This window comes from Lepisosteus oculatus, chromosome 9 (assembly GCF_040954835.1).
Source record: "Lepisosteus oculatus isolate fLepOcu1 chromosome 9, fLepOcu1.hap2, whole genome shotgun sequence".
Classification (NCBI taxonomy): domain Eukaryota; kingdom Metazoa; phylum Chordata; class Actinopteri; order Semionotiformes; family Lepisosteidae; genus Lepisosteus; species Lepisosteus oculatus.
In genome coordinates, this window is record NC_090704.1 from 20,862,458 (window position 1) to 20,890,063 (window position 27,606).

The following is a 27,606-nucleotide window of genomic DNA, read 5'->3' on the forward strand; positions in this document are numbered from 1 at the left end:
TACCCACAAGCCACCGTGATTGGCTGGCCAAAATGACCAACAGGGGCACTCCTGGTGCATTGGTTGGTAGTGAAAAGATTTAATCATTTAATCTCTTTACTGTGCACATTTTAATCCGCTTAGTATTTATATGGAATTTTACAATTAAAGGGAAATTTTAGTAGCTGAGCGTAAAAAGAAGAAGAGCATAACGTATCTGAAGGTCATAAACTATATTAATTTAGGAACATAAACATGTGTGTATGGCTGGTCTTGGTAGTTTAAAGAAAAAATACACACCAGTCTTCCATTTCTCCCTAAACATTTTAAGCATCAAAGTTTTATGAAACAGTACCCAAATATGCGATTGCTGTAAAGAATGAATTTTAATTTAAAAAAAATATTTAACACGAAAATTAAGCTGTTTACATCTTCCGCCTGAGAACAGTCACCCGTTGCTACCCAACACAGAAACACAGCCACTAACTAGCAAAGAGAGGACATTAGCTAGCCAGTATGATAAAGAAATAAATGATTATTTTGTTTATTTCTTTGCATATTTATTTGAAAATTTCCATCGATTGTACAAGCACTTGGAAACTGTCCAATCCCTAGTTCATCAGGCATTTTCTTTTACGCTGCGGGCATTCTCCCGGTCTGGCGCCGGTCTGTATCTTCTAGGATATAATGCCAGCGAACTCTTGTTTTTATGTCCACTATAACAGACAATCTCCTTTGCTTTTAACTGAGCGATTAATAATTTCCTAAAATGAAAATGATTTACTTTATTTCCCTCACAGGATCAATAAAAGTATCATCTATTTAAACTATGGGACAGAATTCTGGGGTCTCCCCATACCAGAGATTATGGTAGGGCTTCAGAATGGTGATTGGCTGACACCATCTGACACCCCTCTGATTGGAGAAAAATTGACGTGCTGGTTTGCTATACATACTGTACCAGGAAGAGGATTTCTTTCTATTTGAAACGTGTGTTTTAAAAGTTTAATTAAGAAGTAAAAACCTTACAGCGTACACAGATTTCTAATCTGATCAGGAATCGTTATCTTTGTCTTATGCATAATAATGTTCACCACTCTGTCTAGCAAATTAATAATAAACTTTATTTTATATAGCGTTTTAAACTACTAAGTAATTAGATTGCTCATAAACCAAATCACTTATTCTATGTAAACACAGCGTAATTGCTCTCTGAAAATGCTTTTTCTTTATATTTAGGCTCAGATTTCAACTATAGATCGTATTATTATAAACTTTCTTGGAAAAATGTCTTTTATGTAAACCATGTTTGCTATTAATTCATTTAGGGCTAGAATATGTTCATTGTCTTCCAATCGAGTCGAGTTGACATTAGAAGCTTGCCACAATTAAAAGAAGCAATTGAACACAGCGTAATTGCTCTCTGAAAATGCTTTTTCTTTTTATTTAGGCTCAGATATCAACTATACATTGTATTATTATAAACTTTCTTGGAAAAATGTCTTTTATGTAAACTATGTTTGCTATTAATTTATTTAGGGCTAGAATATGTTCATTGTCTTCCAATCGAGTCGAGTTGACATTAGAAGCTTGCCACACCTGGACTGATACACCAACGCATTAGCATGTTAAAGCGATTTCATTGAGGACCCTAGCTTTCTTAACTAGTAAGTACTGTACTTCCTTGGTTTTGGAGGGGGGAGGTGTCTTTCGCTGGAAATCTTGCCCCCTTCTACTTTGAAAATACCTGTGAAACCGGTTTAATTCGTCACAGCCAGCACTCCCGCAGAGAGGAGGGTTGTACTTGTTAATGTCTTAGCCTGAACACATTATTATATTTCAGTTTGTATTTCTATGAAAAAAATTGTTTGCCCAGCCTACACCTATTGTTGTTATTGTTTTTATTGTTTGTTTTTATAGCACATCTTTCTCACCACTTAGATTACTTTTTGATACCATCCTTATACAAAGCAGAAACTTCTTGTATTTTCCGATGACATACAAGTGGAAAGATTACAGATTTTAATCGTCTTTTATCTGAACCAGGGAAAATCTGATCATGTTTCTCTATAACAATAATAAAAAACTTTATTTTACATATCACCTTTAAAAGTGGCATCTCAAAGCAATACAGTAGATAACCACAGATTACAAAGTAAATACCCAGACAAACGCAAACGCGTTTTTAATAAAATGCTTTTATTCATTCAGCAGAGAGAGAGCGTAAAAACTGGGTGTAACAGCTGTTCCTTTTTCTGATCACTCGCTCTCTGGATAAATGTCTCACCTGTCCTGTTTTTAGTTTTCCTAATTTGCTGATTATGCCTTCTGCGATCCACTCCTGCCCTCACACCTAAAGAAGACTATTTTAAATTTCTTTGAGCGGTCCATTGTGCAATTAAACCTTGTATGTGCTGTCCTTAAGGTGATATCACATAAAGGTGATATGTAAAATAATGTTTTTTATTATTGTTATAGAGAAACATGATCAGATTTTCCCCGGTTCAGAAAAAAAAGATCTAAAGTATACTAGTTTGTCACTAGTATACTTTTAATACAGTCTTTGCTGTGCTCTTGGGGATCCTTGTGATATTCCGAGCTCTGGTTGAATGATAAGTGTTGCAGTTTAAATAATTTTCATAGTTGGAAATTATGAAACGCTCTGTTAAAAGCAAGGGAGTTTTTGTGTCCGTTACAGTAAAAGAAAATGCCTGACAGAGTAGGGCTTGGACAGATTCCAAGTGCATTTTTGCAATTTATGTTGCATTGTGCATTGTGCTGCTGTAATACAGTTTAAAATAATTAAAACTCTGAACAGTATCATCTTTATTTATGGGTTGCAATTTAAAAAAAGTCAAAAACCGCACTCAAAATGCAATTTAGAGCTTTCTGGCAAGAGGAGACACCCAAATTAAAAATGTAACATGCCACTGTTTGTGCATGAACAAGGTTATACTGCTATTTCCTTACATACGTGATTAAAAAAAAATAAAAAAAATTTGAATCCCCGGCGGAACACATTCCATAAGAATCAGCGCTTTTATATATCGCCTTTAAAGGTGGCTTCTCAAAACGCTTTACAGGATAAAAACAACAATAACAGCAACAACAACAATATTGTATTTCATTGCATTTTGAAAACCAAGTAAATACTTAACTTATGTGCAAACGTTTTATGATATGTCGCTGTTGTGAATGTCTGTGGAGTGTATCTTATTTGCCTGTCCTTCCTGGCTCTCTCGCCCTCCCCCCCCTCTCTCTCTCAATTCAATTTAATTCAAGGTGCTTTATTAGCATGACAGATGGGTACAATCAGTGTTGGGTATTTACTTTGCTTTGAGATGCCACTTTTAAAGGTGATATATAAAATCAAGGCTTTAACTTGCTTTAACTCCGCAAGTCTGAGTTCTTGTGTCTGTCCTATCCGAACCCGAAAGTATTACAATATGTATCTTTATAGCAGGTGGTGTACAGCTTTTTAGTATTGATTCCACTTTTCTAAAATGTATTTAAAAAATAAAAACGATTACAATCTAATCTTTCCACGTTTGATCCCAAGTTCCCAAGAAAAATAAATCTAAACGGGGAGAAAGCTATGCTGAAAGTTTATTAAGATACTTAGAAGACAAAGATAACAATTTATGTTGCATTTGTCTGATTGTGAATCAAAAAGCACATATATTTAAACCCGCGTTTGCAATTTAAATCAAAATGTGATTTAAATCAATATAAATGTTTATATTGTAATGCCTAGGTGACTATTCATTGTTATTAAAATGACTTAAATTTGATCATGTTGTGATATTTAGAAATATACATTTGTTTGGTGCGAGTGAGGTTTTATTTAATCTCTGACTCAGGGAAACGTTTCATTTTTTCAAAGAAATGTTTGTTAAAAAAAATTCATGGCTCCAGCAGGTTCAATCACAGACCATGTGACATGGGAGTCAGGAACCTAACCCACAGCTCCACCGGCAAGGTCACATGCAGAGTGCTGAAAAAGCACTACAGAAACATTATCAACAGACAATGTACAGGGTGTACTATTCTTGTGTACATGAATATAATTATATAGTTATTAATTTCTTTAGATACGCGATTCCATATTATATTCCCTTTTAATCAAATTCTAAAAGTATGCTTGTTGACTTAAAAGTATTCTTGTATCTCGTTAGTTAAAGACTTCGATGCTTAAAATGTTTAGGGAGAAATGGAATACTGGTGTGTATGTTTTCTTTAAAGTACCGAGACCAGCCATATACTGTATGTTTAAGTTCCAAAATTAATATCATTTATGGCCTTCACACGCGTTACAGTATGCTCCTATTCTTTTTATGCTCAGGTACTAAGATTTCCCTTCAATGGTAAAATTTCATATAATTCAATGCTTACACAGGCACAGTTAAGACATTAAATATACATATACATACTGTATACAGTACAGTTTGCATACGGTAATATGTTTATGTTCCTAAATCAATCTCTTTTATGAGCATGTGAAAGGCATGGTGAATCGATTCTCAAAAATTACTGTACTTTGCATGATTGGAAAAAAATGCGTGATTGCGAAATGCTGTAGTGTTACTTTTACAAAGACGGTCAATGAAAAAAAGAATGTGGACCAGGGCAATACTTTGAGTTTACAGTTTGTCCAAGGTCATTCATTATTAATACTATTAGTAATATCTTTGTGAAAGACTTTGATGGTGACAGCTCAAACATGAGAGGTTGAGCTTTATTAGCTCCATCTTGCGGAAATTCGGGATACTATTATTTTACTTGCGGTATTATAGGAGAAGTTACGGTAACTCGCGGTAGACTGCGTAATGCGCACGGCAAAATAATACGGTATTGCCCGCGCATTTTGAATGGCTGCATCTGTAATTGACAATTAATCATTTACCCAGAAATTAATTAACTAAGGGGCATCAGGGTAATTTTTACGATTGCTTTGATCACTCAGTCTGGTACCCTACATTTCAGTAAACATTCTCTTGTTTTGAAGCTGGAAATGTTGACACTAGTCAGGTGTTTGCCATTGTATTTAGATTCACTTCATCACAGTTTTATATTTATAATCATGCATTAATATTGTCAATGACTTACAGCAACTTATTTTATTTTTCAGATATTAAAATTTCCCTTTAGTTACAGTTCATGATTCCCTATAAATATTCCATATTAAGTGGACTTAAAGAAGTAGGACAACAGATTAAATTAAGCTAATGTTTTCACTAACATCTGATGTACCACAAGTGCCACCTATCAATATTCTTTAGCCAGTAAAGATTCTTTGGTCAGTGTGAGGCAACAGACTGCAGCATGGCAAAGTCATCTTGCTGACACAATATTTTTTTATGCACAATCTGAGTGGCTGCATCATTACAAAAAATTTGTGACTTGCCAAAGTACTTTTGTGCAATTAACTTCTTTGAACACACATAGTAGAGGGGGTGAATATTTATGCAATCAGTTCTTGACTTTTCTTTGCAGTTTCAGCTGACAATTAACTTTTTTCACCTATAAACGTATTCAGCTTGAACATGTTTTTATTAAAATGTTCATTTTAGAAATGTACATACAACAAAATTTAATTCAACATAGTGAGACAACATTAAAGGATGTAAATTATTTCTAAGGTTCTCAAATAGTCAAATAATAACTCAACTACACTTCTCAAATAGTATTCACATTTGTGTAAGATTCATGAACATTGAACACATCAGTTAATACAATATTCACGGATGATTATAACAATTAAAGGCAGCACAGTGGCACAGAGGGTTCAATTCCTGGGATGCTCTCTGCTTGGACTTTGTCTTTACAAAGACATAGGTTGCTTAATTGGCTTCTGGAGTGAATGTGTGCATTTGTCTGTGTTTGCTCAGGACTTCATCCTCACCAGAGTGTATTCTGTCTTGCTCCTGTTTCTTGCTGGGTTTGGCTCTGGCATTCCCATGATAATTAGAAAATGGATGGATGGAACAGGAACTGAAAGATATGTTATAGAACACAAGTTAAAGCAATTTGGAGTATTTTTAAGGTTTTCTTGATGTTTTAAAACTCTGAGAAAAGTGCTGTAGAATAGTGCATATTTAGTACTGTTAAATTGTGGGGGTTACAAAAATCGTGAAAATCAGGAAGTGAGCAAGCGGTTTAGTCAACAAATAAAATAATTATTCATAACCCCCAACTTGTTAGTATACTGACATTTTCTGGAATGAGAATACTATAGTTATAGTTTATGTACTTTCACAAAAAGTTGTCAATTTGTTTTAAGCCAGCAATACAGTTGACCAGCAATACAGTTTGTGCAGTGAGGCATTACAATTTGCCTGTTAGGTGCACTTTTACTCAAGAGGTCCAGATGGAACAACTACTGATCAGGTCATCTTTAAAAAGTCCTTAATTCAAAACTTAGATCACTGCAAGAAAAAGGGCACACTTAGTTAGTTTTCTGTGCATTCCATAATGCCTTGAATGTCACCAGAAGCAAGGGAGAGGGCCATTGGCATGCTGCAGGCAAGCATGTCATGGGCCAGCGTTGCCAGACACTATGGAGTAAGCCACTCCACTGTGTCCTGACTGCAGAGAAGGTTTCAGCAGACCTGCAGGACAGATGACCATCCAAGATCTGTATGTCCTCAAGTGACCGGACCAGAGCAGGACCAACACATCAGATTGGTCCATCTGAGAGATTGTTTCAGATCTGCCACCTGTACTGCTGCTGAAACTGCCGGCAGACACAATGCCTGCATCAGTGATAGGACAGTGAGGCTCCATGCTGCTGACCTTAGAGCAAGGTGATCTCTCAGAGGACCTCTGCTCACCCTTCCTAGACATCACACCCGACTGGTTTCGGCCAGACAGAGGCTGCAATGGACTCACCAGCAGTGGCATCAGGTCCTCTTCACAGATGAGTCACTCTTCAGCCTGTTCCACGCAAATGGAAGGGTCGGAGTGTGGAGGAGGAGGTATTGTGTTTCTTTTTTCCATCAGTATACTTTCTAGCAATATACTAGAGCAGCTGATATAATTAGAGGCACATGAATTCTTTGTTTTCTGGCAAAACTTTGGAGAGAGGGGTAATAATCCAGAAATATTTGGTTGGTTAAATATTTATTAAAATGAAGAATGACACAAACTACACTACACACAACAAAACATACAACATACAAGTTACTCTATGTACAGTATTTACAAACAAGGTGTTTCAGAGGCCTAACATTCTGGTCACCGAGAATGTTATAAGATTATGTCAGTAACTTTCACTGTTATTTTAGTCACTCATTTGCTTCAGAAAAATCTGCTAGTATAACTGTGTAAAAAGGGATAAAATAACTACATATATTAGTAAACTATAATAGAAATATTTTAGTATTATTAAACTATTATAGTAATATTAATAGTATAATAGTAAACTAAAATGGCAACTTATTTCACTGTACGAGAAGATTTTGAGATGAGTCCTACAAAACTATGGAATCCTACCTTTTTCCAGGTCTCCAGTGTGTTTCTTTTCATGTACTGTACATTTGAAGTACAAGCCATCAGCAAAGCAATACTTCCACTTTAAGCACTTTGATTACATAACAAGATACTGTAGTAAAGTGATATCTAGGTTTCTGTTCATTCAAAGTCATTTCATTGCTTCAAGACTTCAAAGAGCTTGTCATTCATTTTACATTAAATGGAGAATTTAAATTCTTTGTTCTCCATATCTATATACAGCTGCTTCCCCAAAGGTTCCTAATATTCCTGATTGTTTTTTTACTTTAAACTCCTTGTATTAATACTACAGTTCATATATTTTTTTAATTAACTTGTGAATATTAATGATGCATATTATCTATGTTTGCATTCTAACACAGTTTGAAGGAACCACATACAGAAACATTACTAATTACAGGTTCCAGGCCTTCAGTGCACCCAGGAATGTGTCTGTAGAAATGGTTACCCAGGGATCCATGGGCCAGAACAGTTTCCGTTCTAGCAATTCAGTGAAAAGTACAAGAGTAGTACAGGGGTCATTTGTGTATAACAGTACAAAGGCACATTATAGCTAAAACAGTAAAAATGTAAGTAATGCTTTCTTTTACAGATTCAGTGATCTGATTTCAGCACCTATTGAAGTTGAGATGTGTGCAATGACTACAAATGTAATTTTAAAATATGCATTTGCTTGCACAAAATTGTGCTTTACATAAATACAGGATTTATTTATATATATATAATGCATGTCTATGTGAATCCATCGGGATGATGAGGAGGCATGTCTTCTGATAACCAATAACCAACAGATTTTTAAATCTTTGCTTTCTGCAACCACTACCTTAATTCTAAAACTAACAGGTTTTAAATGATTACATCTAATTTTAAAAATTGTTTCTTACCTCCCTCATAATTGTAATAATGATTATTATGATTATTTGATCACAATGATTATTTGACACAATTGATTAATATAAAGTACAGGCATTGTTTCACATAGCAGATGTGCCTGCGATCACACTGATATGCAAAAAAGAGGGCAACATACTTTTCAAATTTTAATCATCTTTCTCAAAACTTAATTTTCATAAATATTTTCATGCTTCAATGTTGCCCTCTGATTGTCATGTTTTGGTTTTAGACGACAATCTTATAAAAATTAAAATAGTTTAGGAAGGATTAAAGGAGAAATAAATGTTATTTTCATATATTGTAGTTTTCTGGAATACTAAGCAGTGCCTTTTATTACACTAGACAATCAACATTGAGGACATTGCTAAAGAATTGCTGACCACCCCTATTTTTGGTCAATACCAGGCCATTTCTTATGTTAGAAAACTGTAAAATGTGGTTGTTTAAATATGTTTTTAATTATAGCTCATCTTCAGGATAGCGGCTGTACTGTTAATTTAAATCTCATATTTAGTTACAGAGATACAGTTGTTGTATTTCAAGACTTAAAATAAGTGAAATGACTTATATTGTGATAGTTTTTGACAAAAGTTAAAATTCTATTTTAACTGTCAGGATATATTATTAAATAGTTCAAGTAGGTACTGTAGCTGTATAAGCATGCGTAGGCTGCAAAGGAACAGTAATGGGTAATAGGTTTATTCCATGCGGAAAAGAAAAGAAACACAATGTTTTGGCTGTGGAGCCTTCTTCAGGTGTGAGAAAGACACGGTAGACGGCAAAGATTAAATAGCACAGGAGAACAAAAGCTGGAGAAGTGGAGGAGGAGGCAAAGGGGAGATGCAGAGAGGCCATTTAGGAAGTGCAAAGTGGAGAGGGGTGGAGAAAGGTGTGAAGTCAAAACCTGCATGAGAATAGAAAGAATTACTCGAAAATAAGTCTGTCATTGAGAGAAGGGGGAAGGTGTGAACCTAGTTTCAGGATGAGTTTCATTTTTGTTGTCTTTCTGCTTTGGGAGTTGAGAAACCCTTCTTGGAGATCAGAGACAGAGAGATCAGTGTGATCATGGCTGTCTGAGGTGAAATGAGATTTTATGGGCTTAGAGAAATCTTTAATCTTCATAGCCCTAACTTGTTCTCCAAAGCAGTCTCCTAGTCTCCTTCCGGTTTCCCCAACATAGATAGCTGGGTATTTTTTGCAAGAGATACAGTAAATGAGATTGCAGGAGATACAGGATGTCATTTGGATGATCCGATATTGACCACCTTCCCCCTTCTCTCAATGACAAACTTATTTTCGGGTAATATATCTGTATATATTAGGACATGAAAACAGAAAAGAAAAATTAAAAATGAAATTATGAAATAATTCTTTATCACTGATGTGCCTGAACATTATGCATTTTGAAAGTCATCTATACACTACATTCTAAGAATTCTTGTAAAGAAAATAAATATGCAATTCCAGAGGGAAAAAAAACATACAATACATAGAATATCATATGTGTTTTACAAAAACCCTGGAAGGTATACTGTTTCATCATTTCACTCTATTGAAAATCAGTATTGAAATGACCACATACAGGAATCTAAACTAAATTCAATTTAATTTTATATAGCGGCTTTCACAACTAGGTTGCCCCAAGGCACTTAAATTCAGAGCATTGTAATTAATTTCATAACCTCACATCAGTGTGAGTCAAAAGTAACTGGTCTTGATATGCTTATAACCATTAAAAAGAGTAATATGTCTAATTATAATTTAATAATGATGTATCCTAATAGAATATTTTAAAAAAAGAAACTAAAAAATAAGTCTGTTTCACTTGCATTTAGAGCAGTCTCTAAAATGCAGGTGTAAGAGGAGACAGAATGTCATTAAAAACAATCTGTTAAACTTTCCTGAGAAGCAAGCTCTGTGGTTTGACCTTATTCTCATTTATTAGATGACTATTTGAACACTGGGATTAATTGCAGTATAGAATTACCAAGGTCATTAACACAGACTTATAGTACATTACATGTTTAACTGAATAGTTTTACATCTGAATTTTATTCATTGATTTAAAGTATATGTAATGTCAGCTCATTTAGAAACACCTTTATGAAACTGCTTTTAAAAAAATCTCATCAATCTTTAGTTCAACTGTTTAATTGGCTGAATATTGACCATGATGTATTTTTGCATGTTGTCTGCTATTGTCGTCATGAATACAAAGGTAACTCCTGGATAAGCAATTTAAATCTAGTATATTATTTTAAATATTTTGTACATATTTTAAGCAGTGGTACAAACCACAATACAAATGTATGCATATTTAACTAATAAATTATATAAAACTGTTTCAGAACGTGTACTAATATACATGAATATACAATCATAAATCATATGAGAGATTACATTCAAATTAAAAGGTACCTTTATCTGGAAAAGTAGCCAAAGGACATTTTTAATGGACATTCTATACTGAAGCTAAGGAGTGATAGCAAAGCCAGTCTCTACAGTTGTAATCATTACAGCCATACAGAATGCTTGAGGTAACACACCATATTTCAAGACATATGCCATGGTATGTTGAAAGGTTCCGCCCAAAACCTTTTTATTTTTTTTCAAACAATCTGATGCAGAACTGCACTACTCCATAAAACTGCCAGTTAGTACAGTGAATCCTTAAACTGCAGTGTGTTTAACATACAGAGAGAAGAATGTGTATTGGAACCTCATCACTGTGAGACATTGGACATTGCAGTGGAGGAATTCTGGGCTGCCATGCAAGATACCAGGGTTTGATTCCAAGCTGCTGAGCCCCTGCCTATGCATGGGTTGTACTGTACATTTAACAGATAAAGAATCTTTTTTTAATAATACAATATTAAAAATACATTCTTATTATTTTTATATTTCACAGTATGAAAGTCTGTTTGTGTCAGATTGACTTATGGAGTGCTAAAGAGTGAGACCAGTTCTACCATGCATTTGTGGAAAATGGGTAAAACAAATCATCAAATGGGTTTCTGAAAAAGTCTGTGTATTAGAAAATAATGTACACTACAGGAATTGCTTGCCTCTTGGGGAGATAATGATTTATATTTTGACTTAATGTAAGTTATACAATCTAAATGAAAGAAAAAAAAACAAAATAAACATGAAAATACTTTTTTTTTCATTTTCATTAACATAAAAAATAATGTCACACTCTCAAGTTTAATCAGATTGTTTATTTTTTTCACATGCGGTATACAGATGCAGCCATTCAAAGTGAGCGGTACAGACACGTACCGCAGGTAAGATGACATGCGATACCGCGGTGCGTGATTGGTTGACCGACAGGGGCACTCGTGGTCCGTTGGTCTGTCGTAGAAAGACTTACTGTAAACGTCTTTACTGTGCCCGTTGTAGATATTGAATTTTACCACTGAAGGGAAATCTTAGTAGCTGAGCATAAAAAGAATAGGAGCATACTGTAACGCGTGTGAAGGCCATAAACGATATTAATTTTGGAACGTAAACATACAGTATATGGCTGGTCTTGGTACTTTAAAGAAAAAAATACACACCAGTATTCCATTTCTCCCTAAACATTGTAAGCTTTGAAGTCTTTAACTAACGTGATACTGGAGTCAACAAGCATACTTTTAGAATTTGATTAAAAGGGAATATAATATGGAATCGCGTATCTCAAGAAATTAATAACGGTATGATTATATCCGTGTACTGCGACAGGGCTGTGTAAGGCTGTTTCGCCTGCCTAATCATGTGAGCTCTCTTGTAGCCTACTGGTCTAGGTGTGTGACTACCAACTGGCAGGTTGTGTGTTCGAATCCAGCTGGTGCTGGACTTTTCATTTTTATTTATTTATTTTTTAATCGCGTAACATAAACATATTACCGTATGCAAACTGTACTGTATACAGTATGTATATGTATACTTAATGTCTTAACTGTGCCCGTTTAATTGAATTAAAAAAAATATTTAACACGAACATTAAGCTGTTTACATCTTCCGCCTGAGAACATTCACCCGTTGCTACCCAACGCAGAATGGTGATTGGCTGACACCATCTGACACCCCTCTGATTGGAGAAAAAAGACGTGCTGGTTTGCTATACCAGGAAGAGGATTTCTTTCTATTCAAAACGTGTATTTTAAAAGTTTAAGAAGTAAAAACCTTACAGCGTACACAGATTTCTAAACTGATCAGGATCGTTATCTTTGTCTTATGCATAATAATGTTCACCGCTCTGTCCAGCAAATTAATAATAAACTTTATTTTATATAGCTTTTTAAACGAATAAGTAATTAGATTGCTCATAAAACTAATCACTTGCTTTTTCTTTTTATTTAGGCTCAGATTTCAACTATAGATCGTATTATTAATAACCATAATAACAACCAACCAACAAAAACAACCATATAAACATAATACCAACCAAAAACATAGATAACAACCACAATACAAAATCAAATAATCAAACCATTTTACACTCGCAAAGTCCTCCAATTATCATAATCCCGCCCCTTATGCAAAACCAAACCTTCCTCCCATCCCAGTTTATCCTGTTTATCATAAACAAAATCCACCTCAATTTTCAACATAAAGCATTACACAAAATCAATACCTCAACACTCCATACTCAACAGCCAGAACATGTAACTACACATTCCCAAACATACCTACTTTCCATAGCCCCGCCCCTTATGCAAAACCAACATCCCTCCCCTGTTCTCTCTCTCCCCTGGCGGTTGTAATTGTTTTTATTTTCAAATAAATTTTAGCAAAGTCATGTATTTTAAAAATCTTAAGATTTTTATATATATGTCTTTATTTAGTGGTTTCATTAGTGACAAAGGCTAAACTTTCTTGGAAAAATGTCTTTTACGTAAACCATGTTTGCTATTAATTCATTCAGGGCTAAAATATGTTCATTGTCTTCTAATGAAAGAAGGGTTCCTTTCGCCGTAGTCGGGAGCCTAGCCTTTAACTAGTAAGTACTGTATTTACTGGGTTTTTGAGGGGGGGGGGGGTGTCTTTCGCTGGAAATCTCGCCTCCTACTTTGAAAATACCCGTGAAACCGGTTCAATTCGTCACAGCCAGCACTCCTGCAGAGAGTTGGGTTGTACTTGCAGTGTATACAGTACACGCGTTATGCTCTGCGTTAATGTCTGTGAAGTTTTATTTAATCTCTGAGCCATACTGATTCTTCTGGAAGCCAGTTTCCGCCAGGGAGTAAAAAAAAAAACACTATGGTATTCTCTCCAATGCAGTGCAGTTAAAAACATACCTCTGATGCTGCTCCTAAATGAATATCGTTTATGACCATCAGAAGCTTTATGCTCCTTTTCTTTTTTCCAGTGGATTGAACAGGGAGAGGCATTTCATGATGTACTTTTCACTGATGAAACAACAGTGGCTCTGGAACAGTTTTCAACCAAGTCGTTTTATAAAAAGGGGAGATATGTACACGTTACTGAAGCTAAAAGTTTAGCCTTTGTCACTAATGTAAACACTAAATAAAGACATATAGAAATCCCTACGTTACAGACTGTATATGGCTGGTATTGGTAGTTTAAAGAAAAAATACACACCAGTATTCCACTTTCTCCCTAAACATTTTTAGGATCAGAGTCTTACATGTGGTTATTTCGAAAACGTTTGTACGTGCTCCTTCTTACCATGTTACTGTTTACCGTTACTGACCATATTAAGTTTAAGTGCCTGTGGGCACTTTTCCTGTCCGTGGGGGGTGGACCGTCTTTCATTAGAAGGTTAGTCTGTTCTACTCTGAGAATGTAGAGGGGGTGGGAAGTGCCCGCGGTCATTTAATTAGTATTAAAATCTTAGTTATCTTTCTAGTTCACAGGTTTGCATGCATAATTTAATTTTGAAAGCCACTGAGACATCAGGTACTACTGTTGTATTTATGAAAAAGAAACAAAACAAAAAACATACTAACAACTGTGCCATCCTACTCCTTAGTTAATACATTTTATTATTCATAAACAGTTAACATTGTTAGCAAAATATTTTGAATTATATTTAACCCTATTTTTTCTTTAGTTTTGTATTTAACTTATTATATGATAGTCAGACTTAATGTATATTTGAACAATTAAAATATATTTTTACAAGATTTTACATTAAGCACTTAAAATTAATATGGTTAATAATAGTAAACTGTAACATGCTGTAACACGATCGGTTAAACTGCGAAGAAAATGCTTTCAGAGAAAATGTTTCAGGTGTGAAGAACATAGATCTCCAATGCAATTTCAACCAAACCTGTTCCCACACACCCTGCCCCCACTACCATTAGAATATACACAAACATTTTAGCGTTTCATTCTGAGCAGAAGACCCTCACACCTGAAGAGTGCTGGCTGTGACGAATTAAACCGGTTTTACAGGTTTCAATCACAGATTGGGACTCAGTAAAGTAACACACAGCGCCACTGGATTTGATAATACTGTACCTAACCAAAATCCGCAATATGGAAACAGAACCTGTGTAATTGTTGATAGATGATGTACTCGTAACATTTTTTCAAGACGAACTACAACATTTAAAAAATGACTCTAATCAATCCACGGGTTCCAGCACAAAACGAAACTAAAACGCATACCGTTTAGCGCTTCTTATTAGTTGCTCAAAAGTAATTTGACCGTATGAAATGCATAATATAAACCTAGAAACATATACGTGAGCAGTACTTAAGCACTGTAGTATCGGTGTTAAGACATACCTCTCAAATACTGTAAATCAAGTTAAAAATATCTCAAGACCGATTCTGGTCGTAATGAAACCATGTTTCATGTATGTTTTCTTTTTCATCTTGAAATAACTCATTTCTAAATACCTTTTTCACTGTTAACATCTTGTAGCAACTTTGCGACAAAATATACACTCTGACAGTTCATCCTGCTACCAACATTAAATAAAACAAATCTTAAGATTTCTATATTTATGTCTTTATTTAGTGGTTTCATTCGAAGCTTACAATGTTTAGGGAGAAATGGAATACTGGTGTGTATTTTTTTCTTTAAAGTACCGAGACCAGCCATATACTGTATGTTTATGTTAAGATTTCCCTTCAGTGGTAAAATTAGATATGAATATTCAATACTTAAACGGGCACAGTTAAGACATTAAATATACATATACATATTGTATACAGTACAGTTTGCATATGGTAATATGTTTATGTTACGCGATTAAAAAATAAATAAATAAAACTGAAAGGTCCAGCACCAGCTGGATTCGAACACACAACCTGCCAGTTGGTAGTCACGCACCTAGACCAGTAGGCTACAAGCCAGCTCGCATAAGCAGGTAGGCGAAACAGCCCTCCCGCAGTACACGGATATAATCATACCGTTATTAAATTCTTGAGATACGCGATTCCATATTATATTCCCTTTAAATCAAATTCTAATAGTATGCTTGTTGACTCCGGTATCACGTTAGTTAAAGACTTCAAAGCTTACAATGTTTAGGGAGAAATGGAATACTGGTGTGTATTTTTTTCTTTTCATGATAGGTGTCGCATTTTAAATCATTTTCGTAGTTAGAAATTATGAAAGCCCTGTTAAAAGCAAGGAAGTTTTTATGCCCGTTGAAGTAAAACAAAATGCCTGACAAAGTATGGCTTGGACAGATTCCAAGTGCTTGTACAAATGTGCTAAAGAAATTATACTTTGAGTATACAGCTTGTCCAATGTCATCCATTATTAATACTATTAGTAATATCTTCAGTAAAGGCTTTGATGCATAAATATTTCTGATAAAGGTAGGTTGTGTACTTTTGTCCAACTGAGCAATCTTGCTTTCATAAAATATACCAACATTTGAATGACTGATGATTAACATGCTGTAATACACAGTTCAAAATTAAAGGCTCGAATGCTGTACATGAGAGGTTAAGCTCCCCCTGGCGGTTTTACAAGGCGACGCCGGATAGCTAGTCACGTGACACACGTGATACCGCGTGATACCCCGGTGGGCGTGTCGCGGTATGCCGTGAAATACCTCACCCATTTTGAATGGCTGCATCTGTATCTTACTGGTATCTCAGCGATACAATTATCACCTTTTTATGCAACAGGGTCTGGGTTCGATCCCATCCGATACAAATGTTATCCTTTTAGCAAATTATCCTTACTTTTTTTATAATCATTTGGCTTTACCAAATGTGTTAAAGCACTTCCCCCCTTAGAGCCTGTTTCTACTGAACTTTTCTCATGTAACACTGGAGGAGTTTTGTGCTTAGGTTGTGTCCTCACAGTTCTGGGAGGGTAACTGTGTGGGCTGCATGTTTTTATTTACACTTTCCTTCTTGTCTGAAGAAGCACAAATTAAAATTCTATAAAGCCTGTTATATGACTTTAGAGTCTTTAGAGACTTTAAAGTTTCTTTGTGATTCCACGTTATAGTATAATAGAAAATAAACTAATTTTCAATAAATTATTTTTTTTTAAAATGGGGACGTATCAGATATTAAACTGAGGAAGAGGGGCAGGTAACTTCAGTGCCACCCCCCACCATTGGACAGACTAAGTAAATAATTTCGAGGTGTTAACTATCCAGACATTACAGAGGGGTGCAGTGTCAGGAAGATGAGCATATTTGCAAGATAATGCAAGAGTATGAAATTCAATTTAAAGATCAAAGAGTGGCATCATATAAATATTGGCATCATTATTACATTCAACAAAAAGACATTGTATTTCTCCCCCTTTTTTAAAAAACATTGATGTTAGATTTTTACATTTTTATTTAGTAATTTTATTTGCATTTTACAAATATGTTTATTTTTTTATTTTTTTCACAATGAAGTTTGCACATTCAAATAATTTCAATAAAATATATTATGAATTATTTTTACTATTTTTGATCAAGCCTATTGGTCAAGAAAATGATTAAAAATAATAAAAATTGGAGCAACTGTTTTTATTTTGACCCATCATTTACTTTTCAAATTTGTATTCTTTTGTAAAATATCACACTGCCATATAATTTATTTTTGACACAGGGGAGGCATGTGGAAAATTTGACAGGTCAAGGGAGGCATGGGCCCAAAAACTTTGGGAACCCCTGCTTTACCAATTTGATTCACCGGTTAGAGTGGGTCCATCGTACTGTAAGGGAACCTGCACCAAAATGAGTGGATTGAAGAAGCAGAAAGTTGACAGTGAATACAGAGTGTGCATGTAAAATTGCTAAACAAAGCAAGCTGCTCTCTAAAGGGAAACTTTTGAAGGAGTGTATGATAGAAACCATAGATATTCTTTGTTCAGAGATAAAGAACAAATTTGAGAAAATAAATTTATCAAGCAGAACAGTTACCCGTCAGGTCGAGGTAATCGGTGAAAACTTGGTTTGTGAGTTGAATGTCAAGTTTTATTCAATTCTTATTGTTTTATATTTAAAATATTGTTTATCTCAGGTTATCTTTAACCTTGAACTAATAAGCCTATGTTGGATTCTAAGCTTATATAGGGCATAGGCTATCTGTAACAGCAGCGTGAAGTGGCCCGCTATACAGTTTCAAAATTTTATGTGGCCCTTGGGACAAAAGGAAGGTTTTTTACTGTACTGGTTGTGTTTATTTGCTCTTAAATATAGTATGATACTGCATGCTTTTAAAGTTACTACAGTTTGAGTATAATATATTTTTAAAATAAAATTCTGTTTTCGGATTAGTTATTATTGAGAAAAATATAGATTTTTTTAACGCATACTGTATGTAATTCTAAAAAAACATTGCATTCACAATGGCCTATAACATTAAACTATTTTTTAGATATCCAGATGAGTAACTTTGCTTTGTGAAATATCCCTACTTTTATTTTTAATATTAATTTACTATTTAATATACTGTCATATATAAAATCAATACAAATCTCAATATTATATTATAACAGAGTCTTTATCTTTACAAACCATGCATTGGTTTGGAATCAAAGCCTGGAACTTCCAAGTGAAAACTCTACATCTAAACCACAATGTCATTTATTATAACAATAACAAAAACAAGTTGAAACTGTATAACATTTTATAAGTATATTAAAATTATATAGTTAGAATTATCAAGTCAAAACGTTTCCAAAACAACCACAGCAAGTGAACAAGTTAAAGGGTTTGATGCAGAAAATGTTTATGATGAAGGTGGAAAACTGTTGTATACCATTTTTTAATTTTTAGTTACCACTATGTTATATGTGTAATATATTTACATGAATACATTAATCTCAATAATGACGTTCAGAGATGTTATTATATTTCAGTTCTTACTATTTTCAGCTATCAAAATTTCCCTTTAGTTACATCATTCCATATTAATATTCCTTATTAAGTGTTTTGAAGTAGTACAACAGGGAAACAGATTAAATGAAGCAGTCATTTCACTAACATCTGATGCACCACAGGTGCCACCTATAGTTCATTTTTGGAAAGTGAATCACACAGCCGAATTATACAGCAGTGTGGATAGATGGATGTTTGCCCATTATGCCAGTATGTAGGGGCAGGAGCATCTTGTAACATTAGCTTTTTTACGGGGCAGCGTTGTTAGCCTCCAACATGCAGGACTTGGTCCCCGATATCGGATACGATCCCACTACCCTAAGATGCTCTCATGCTCTACCAACGGAGCTCCGTTTTATGTAGCAAGAGGTTCTACAGTGTGTTCTCAGTGGCTGTGTCAGTATATACAGTATATACATTTTGCACATACCTTTTTTCACATTTATGTCACTTTCAAAGCATCTGATTCTTGTATGTTTGTATTCCTCATGAACTGTATGCTAAACAGAGTATAGAGGTCTGGCTATATTTAAATAGCCAATTTCAATTACTCATCTCAGCAGACAGGTTACTGATGGTAAAAATCACCCGAAAAAGAAGGCACTATATTTCTTTGGAACAAAAGAAGCTGGGAATATACTTTCAATGGCAGAAACCATCACAAACTATTGAGACTTGTTCGGTTCCCCTACAGTGTTGGGGACTGAATGACATCAAGACAAGGTGCTATACCTCAGAAATGAAATCAGCACAAATTCTACTTTCAGTGGCACAACACAGCACTAGCGATTGAGATGGATTTCCTTCTTTGTGCAGTTTTTAGGGTGGGCAGCTTAATGGAGCTTGGTAAAGATAGTTTTTTACCCTGGCTGGGTATTTGTAAAGCTTTGTTTGGTTGTTTTTTTTTTTTCTCTGCCTTCTAGGGCATATCTACTAATAAACATTACCAACCCCTGCTTCCTGACACATCTGTCATCTGGTAGTTTTTTTAGCTTTTTCATGGTTTTTGAGAACATGTCAAGGCCAGCGGTATCCACACAAGAGGACATCGTGTGACACTTTTCCTAATGACAACAAACTCAGAAATAATATACAAAAAAATGACACTCAATAAAAAATAGACATTGTCTTTTGAAAATTGAAAATACTGGGGGCAGCTATAAAAGTACATTTATTTGTATTCTGTTCACATAAGTGCTAAAAAGCACACACCTTTTCTTAAATAATATATTCCTTCCATTGTTTATGTTCAAAGTGTACTTGACAGAGGGAAATAAAAAAACTACAAAGAAGCATATTGTGTTGTTTCAGATATAATTAGTATAGTTTTCAATGTGCTTTTTAAAATGTATATTTTCGAATTGACAGACTTTCTCATTTGTAGATTTGCATCACTCTTCTTGTATTTTTTCTTCTTTCCAGACAGCCTGATAGGTAAATGTCAAAAGCTCAAAATTTAAATTATATTGCAAACATCTTTGATATTTCTGGAAAATGAAGGTAGAATTTATCTGCTCTCAAAAACATTTTTTTTTAATTTAAAACACATCTTTGCCTGTGACCTTTAAGATATTCCAAACATTGAGGAAGAGGACCATTACAAGCAACCTTTTTTCAAGATGTAAGGGATTCCCCCCCCTTAAGAGTATAGCTACAGGCATCACAAGTAAATTATTTGAATTAATTTTCTTCACATTACCAGTACTGTAGCTGTCCCTTGAGAAAAACTACAGATCTACAGAGCAAAGTTTTCTTAGAAATTGCATTTCACTAAATAATGATTGACTGCATAATATTTGTAATGTTAAGATCATGCCTGACAGCATAAAACATGTCATTGAATGGTAATGCCTCAATTGTATTAAAAAATAATGTTTTCACAGGGAAATCTATAACTTACATTCTAAAATCCTACTCCTGAACCATGTTTTTTCATGTAAAAGTGTTTACTTGTTTTTCCACTTCCCATGGTCCTTAAAGCAGTTTTCTGTCTTCGTATATGTTACATGTACTGTTATTGAAAACTTCTGTAAGTTTATTCCTTTTCTAGTTACACATGGGGTTGTAGGGAAAACCGGTTCAGGGACGCCAAATATGTAATCATAGTGGCTCTCTGAAGGCACCAGTTCTGTAGGGTTTGGGCATTTACTGAGACAATTATTAATTGTAGCAGTAAATCACAAAGTTGATTCTTTTGATGGCTTTAGAATCCAACCATGCGACATAACTCAAACAACGCGCACACACAGGTACTAATACACGAGGATACATTTATTAATACATAGAATATGCATATTAACCTAACAGATCTTATCGAGAGGGTTATCAGAATACAAAAGATATATATTCAGTCAGTTACGAAGTGTTACACATATCAAGAGGACATACGTTCAGTATATCATTCATTAAGACCGTTTCGTAAAGTGAACTTGGTTACAACTTCTACATTAGATACTCAAAACAAGTACATAACTCTTAGGAATTAAATTGATATCAACTGGTTGGGATAACAATTGAATTCTCGAGCTGTAATGCATTGAAGTTGAATACTCATCCAATCTTTGGGGATTCAGATCTCCTGCGGGCACAAAGGAACAGTTGCAGGCTGTTGCTGTCCAATCCGCGCTCTCTGGCTCGGTGCCAGGCTGTGCTGTGCGGCTTGCGACGGTGCGCTGCTGTTGCTCACTGACCGGCTAGTTAGTGTTGGCTTTAACTAGGAAAGTTTGTTCACATGAGAAAAGATGACTGTGGGTCCCAGCAAGTCAGGAAGAGGACCGATTCGTTCCTGATGAAGAGCTAGTTCTGAATAGTGATTCAGCTGTCCACAGTTCCGACCTGTTCACGAGGCCTGCTGCTGGTTACTCTCTGGCAACCTCCACTGTAGACTCATAGAACAAAGGAAAGTTCTGGCACTCGGACACACTGGCCGTTCCGTGGTTGTCCGGGCTGAGTCTCAGGATGGTCAGGAGGCGCGCTGCGAGAATGTCCTGCCCTTGGGAGCCTTCTGCTCCTGGGCCGTCCTGCCCTGGAATTCTCCTTTGAATTCCCTTTAGAATTGTTGAATCTGAATCTGAATCTGAATCTGAATCTCTCAGGCTCTCTGTGTTGCCTGTTTTTACCTGGAGGAACTTCAGCTCATTGATTGGCTGAAAGTTCCATGGGCATCAGAGTCCCACGTGGGTTACTCGGCCCTACCAGTCCCTGATTGGTTGATCAAGGTGAGATATGAGTCACTTACTCCTGACACTTAGTAATGCAGTCCAGATGTCCAACAGGCACTCCCTGGACAGATAGGCCCCAATGGATGACCATTGATCATGATAGCCAGGCTTAGCTAAGTGCATCCCCCTTTGGGAGCTGTCCTTATCAAAAGAAAACATCTTGCATGAATGGTTTTTCTGTGGCTGCACCACAGAGATGAACAGAGAAATGGGGCCTCATTTGGGAAGCTCAGAAACACTTAATTCTGCCTTATTAATAAGCCTCGCCGCTACAGGGTCAATGCGTTTTTTCATTTATAAGTTCTGATTAATCAGCTGCTCATTTGACTACAGTAGCATTACATGAGAGAGGTGAATAATACATTTACGTCTACAAATACATGCCCTGTAAAGGAATCCACTTCTTTCACTTCTTTCTATTTTTTTCTACAACCGAAGAAGCTTCCGGCAGAACAATGTCTTTGAATTAAAACACTACAAGCTCACAAAGTATCAGTTATGTTGCAAGCTAGAGCTTCATTTCATTGTACAGTGTTTTCATTACTTATCTTGTGTGCTTTGTGTGATTGAGAACAATCAAACACATTTCTGTGTTTGAATATCCAATGTGATATTTCAGAAAATATTGAAAGATTGGTCAGTGTCTCAGTTACAAGAAAAGATGGACAAAGAATGCAGCTATAGTATCCTTTTTATCCAATATTCTTTAATTACTGGTACTGATTTTGTGATTCTGGGAAAGAAATACTGGAAATAGAGGAAGACAAACTTTATACTAATTGATGCCATTTAAAACTTAAGAAAGCCAGTCTATTACCACAGTTTTTGTAACCATTTATCGATAATGCTGATGCAGCTACCCACCTGAACCATTTATTAATAATGCAATATGCACAGTATGAAACACACAACATAAACATACAAAATACAAGTTACAATATTTACAAACAAGGTATGCATTTTGACTACCTAGAGAACCCCAAACCACTGCCAAGTATTCAAATCCTTTTTTTTTCCAGTTGAGCACCATCTTTATTAGAATTGACTTTCTCCAATAATAACAAATGGGACCACAATGTTTTCATGTATGCATATTAGAATACTGACTACTGTGATGTCCCTAGGGGTGTGATAGTAGAAGGACGGTACTTTTCCAGGCTGATTGATGATTGTTTTTATTATTTTGACCGCACCAGAAACCAAAATGTAAGTTATGCCACCATCTAGCCTCAAAAGAATTTGTTTGACTAACAATAAATTAACAACAGCGCTAGTGTGTTTTGGAAGCAAAAGAATAGTTTATTTATAAACAAAAAATATGTTAGGCATGGAGCCTAGGCAACTAAAAATAACTAATCCTGTATAAACATGCAGAACTATCTAGCTATAGACCTGGAAACACAACAAAAACAAAAGAAAAGTCTTCTCTGTCGTAACCTAGCTTCAACTATAAAGCAAAATGCCCAACTAAATGAAACAAATGAAAGACAGGAGGAGATGGGATTATAGGAGACAGGAGGAGATTATATAAAAATATAACAAATTCAGAGTACAATAAAAGAATCTTATGTGAGAGTTTTTACAAGGATCCAGTTTTTCATGACATTTCTGTCTAATCTAGCATCAATTCCATCTCCTATATACTGTATAAGATAAGAAAAGATAGCATTTTTATTGTCCCGTGACAGAAATTTGTTATGGACACACACCACTCCTATACATTAAACTAGAATGCAAACAAAAAAAGAAGAAAAGAAAAACATTGCACATTATTCTATTACAGAAAATAAGAAAAACCTTGCACATTACTCTATTGCACATGTATAGCACATAACAACATATAACATTTATAACACATCATAAAACATATTGCACTCAAGTGAATTGTAAGAGTCAAAATCTATCCTTGACATTTACGTTGACAGCTGTAATGGATAGTGGAACAAAGGAATGTTTTCTATCTGTTTGACTTACATTTGGGAACCCTAAAATGTTTGCCAGAAGTGTAAGAAAAACCGGCTCAGGGATGCCAAATATGTAATCATAGTGGCTCTCTGAAGGCACCAGTTCTGTAGGGTTTGGGCATTTACTGAGACAATTATTAATTGTAGCAGTAAATCACAAAGTTGATTCTTTTGATGGCTTTAGAATCCAACCATGCGACATAACTCAAACAACGCGCACACACAGGTACTAATACAGGAGGATACATTTATTAATACATAGAATATGCATGTAAAACTAACAGATCTTATCGAGAGGGTTATCAGAATACAAAAGGTATATATTCAATCAGTTACAAAGTGTTACACATATCAAGAGGACATACGTTCAGTATATCATTCATTCAGACCGTTTCATAAATGAACTTGGTTATAACTTCTACATTAGATACTCAAAACAAGTACATAACTCTTAGGAATTAAATTGATATCAACTGGTTGGGATAACAATTGAATTCTCGAGCTGTAATGCATTGAAGTTAAATACTCATCCAATCTCTGGGGATTCAGATCTCCTGCGGGCATAAAGAAACAGTTGCAGGCTGTTGCTGTCCAATCCACGCTCTCTGGCTCGGTGCCAGGCTGTGCTGTGCGGCTTGCGACGGTGCGCTGCTGATGCTCACTGACCGGCTAGTTAGTGTTGGCTTTAACTAGCACAGTTTGTGCACAGGAGAAAAGATGACTGTGGGTCCCAGCAAGTCAGGAAGAGGACCGGTTCGTTCCTGATGAAGAGCTAGATCTGAATAGTGATTCAGCTGTCCACAGTTCCGACCTGTTCACGAGGCCTGCTGCTGGTTACTCTCTGGCAACCTCCACTCTAGACTCTTAGAACAAAGGAAAGTTCTGGCACTCTGACACACTGGCCGTTCCGTGGTTGTCCGGGCTGAGTCTCAGGAAGGTCAGGAGCCTTCTGCTCCTGGGCCGTCCTGCCCTGGAATTCTCCTTTGAATTCCCTTTAGAACAGCCCAGAGAATCCTCTCCAGAATCTTTTCCTTCTGAATCTTCCTGAATCTCTCAGGCTCTCTGTGTTGCCTGTTTTTACCTGGAGGAACTTCAGCTCATTGATTGGCTGAAAGTTCCATGGGCATCAGAGTCCCACGTGGGTTACTCGGCCCTACCAGTCCCTGATTGGTTGATCAAGGTGAGATATGAGTCACTTACTCCTGACACTTAGGAATGCAGTCCAGATGTCCATCTGGCACTCCCTAGACAGATAGGCGCCAATGGATGACCATTGATCATGATAGCCAGGCTTAGCTAAGTGCATCCCCCTTTGGGAGCTGTCCTTATCAGGAGAAAACATCTTAAATCACCCTGCATGAATAGTCTCTCTGTGGCTGCACCACAGAGATGAACAGAGAAATGGGGCCTCATTTGGGAAGGCTCAGAACACTTAATTCTTTCTTATTAATAAGCCTCGCCGCTACAGAAGGAAGAAGTTGATATTCAGAATTGAGGATGTGGGAAGGATCCGTTATCATTTTTCCTGCCTGTTTGTGGATTTTTCAAAGATTGTCTGCAGGAAGGAACGCTGTTTAACCTTAACCTTCAAAGCTGTCTGGATGAGGCAGGTAATTTGCAGTTTTAAAAGGAACTGATTACCAAAGCACACTGTAATACCATAACTGATAATGTTGTCGATAACAGCATGGTAAAAGAGTAGAACTAATTCCTGTTAAACCCCAAACACTCACAGGAAATAAGAAGTGCAAAGTGACAACAGGCTGCCAATGCACCCATCAAGTGGTTGCCTTTTCGCCAGTGGCCATTTGGGAAATTGCAGGCATCTACAGTGGTTGGCTGTTTGGCAGTCTTACTGCCTGGGGGAAGAAGCTGTTACGAAACCTGGTGGTCTTGGTCTGTATACTTCGGTATCGTTTTCCGGATGGTAGTAGAGAGAACAAGTTGTGATTAGGGTGACTGGGGTCCCTGAGGATGGACCGGGCCTTCTTGAGGCATTTAACGAAGTAGATATTCTCAATGTTCCGTAGCTGGCAGCCGGTGGTATTCTGAGCCGGTATCACCACCCTCTGGAGTACCTTGCGCTCTTCAAGAAGAGATTCTTGAAGGTTTCTTGCTTGGGTAAGGTTATTATATTAAGGTATAGAAAGTAGGATAATGGTTAACGTACTTATGTCAAAGGCAGTAAATGTGAACTGCAGAGTCTGTTGGGGCTGTTATCTCTCCTCCTCTTTATTTATTGTAAACAACCACTGGCACAGGCCTAGACAATGGGGAATGGGATTGATGGGATTAAGATCCCTGGGAGTGGGGGTTTAGAGTTGAGAACTGTACTATACATAGATGATGTAAATGTTTTCTGTACAGATTGTATGGGGGTCAAGGAAACCTTGGAAGTAAGAAATCAGTTCTGCAGAGCATCAAGGGCTAAGTTGAATAAGAATACATATGAGTTAATGCAATTCAGAAACTGGTTTGAAGAAGATGTGGGAGTTACAGTTCGTAAAGATGAAATAAAGATTCTGGGAGTAAAATTTTACAGTAATGGGATGTAAAGCAGAAATTGGGAAGGGGTGGTGGGAAAGGTCTTATACCCTTATTGTTGTTTATTGGTGTTGTCTTTATGCCATAAAAATCTGTTTGATTGGTTTTAAAGAGGGTAATTTTTTTTTTTTGGGGGGGGGGGTCAAAATTGGAAAGAGTGAGGAGGGAGGTTGTGGTAAAGAAGGTGGTGATGGGTGGGAAAGAAAGAAGTCGTAGCTGGGGACCACAACTGTGTTCAAGTCGGTCACCTAGTCCTGTTGAACAGACACCAAGACATGTGCTGGCTGATTGTGCATGGGGTTTTACCAACAATGGCTATGATAGACTCCAGAGACGTCAATTTGCCATTGGATGGATGTGGGGAAGACCATCCAGCATTTGCTGTGGGAGTGTGGGGTTGCAAAAGGTGTGGACAATGGCCAATAGCTGAATAAGGTGTTTTCTGGACTGTGATATAAGTAAGTCTTAAGAAGTGTTCTATGGACATGGACTGTAGAAGCTAACAAAAATGGAAGAAAGCAGGGCTTGGCAGCTCATTTGGTGCCTAACGGAAGCCTTAAGGAAAGCCAGAAATGTGTTGGTGTACAAAATGGAAAAAAAATCCCTCCTCTATAAGTGATGCAGAAGGCTTCACACTCTTTGGGGGACTACATCCTGATCCATTGGAGAAAATTTGGGGAGAGAGAGAGATTGGGAGGTTTTCAAAGTTGGCATTATGGCCCAAGTATATTGCAATCAGTTTGTGATGTATCACAGTTATATTTCAGCAGGTCAGGTTGGAGACCATTATTTTGTGATGCCTCTTGGCCTGCACAGGAAGTGTAGAGTGTTTTTATTCTTTACTTTTTTCTTATTTCTTTGATAGTATTAAAACATTATGCATACAATAAATTGATTAATTGTCTTTGTTTTTGTATTAATATTTTTTTAAGTGGATTCCTGAATTTTAGAGTTTAGATGCCACAATAGTTGAATGTGTTGGAAAGGTGGAAAGAGATAATGAAATCTTGCAAGGATTTTGTTATGTATAGGATTTAGTAAAGAGTAAAGATTGATGGATCCAGAAAAAAAAATGAGTAGTTTCTTTAGTGAACTGTATTCTTGGATTAATTTGAATTCTCTGTCGTTGTTATAATATTGTAGTGGCACAGCTTATTAATAAAACAGAAAAAAATGTTGCGGTGCTTTCCCAAA